Genomic DNA, 396 nt, shown 5'->3' with positions numbered 1-396 from the left:
GGGAGGCCCGCCCAGAAGGCACGTGCCTGGAGCCCCCACAGCGCGGGCCGCCCCACGGGACACCTCCACCTCCCAGGTAAAGCTGGGAGGCCGTGAGGGCCGAGTCCACGGCTAGTCACCCCTCTCCTGGGCACCCGGCTCCTTGTCCAGGACCCTGGCAGGACAGCACGGCAGGTCTGAGTTATAGGTACACCTGCTCACCCCCTGCTCTGTGCCGTGTATCAGGGTGGGGCAGGTGGCGGTGCCTTGGGGTGTTCAGGCAGGGCACCCCTGAGCGAGCAGGTGGGCATGCCACCTGGTGTCTGGGCTGCCCAGCAAGATCCGCCACACGGATGCACTCTGGGTTCTAGGCCATGGGCCAGAGCTGAGGGGGCGCAGTCGCTGGGCCCTGGGGCC

This window comes from Tupaia chinensis, unplaced genomic scaffold (assembly GCF_000334495.1).
Source record: "Tupaia chinensis unplaced genomic scaffold, TupChi_1.0 Scaffold000178_1, whole genome shotgun sequence".
Taxonomy (NCBI): domain Eukaryota; kingdom Metazoa; phylum Chordata; class Mammalia; order Scandentia; family Tupaiidae; genus Tupaia; species Tupaia belangeri.
Note: the sequence above shows the minus strand (reverse complement) of the source record.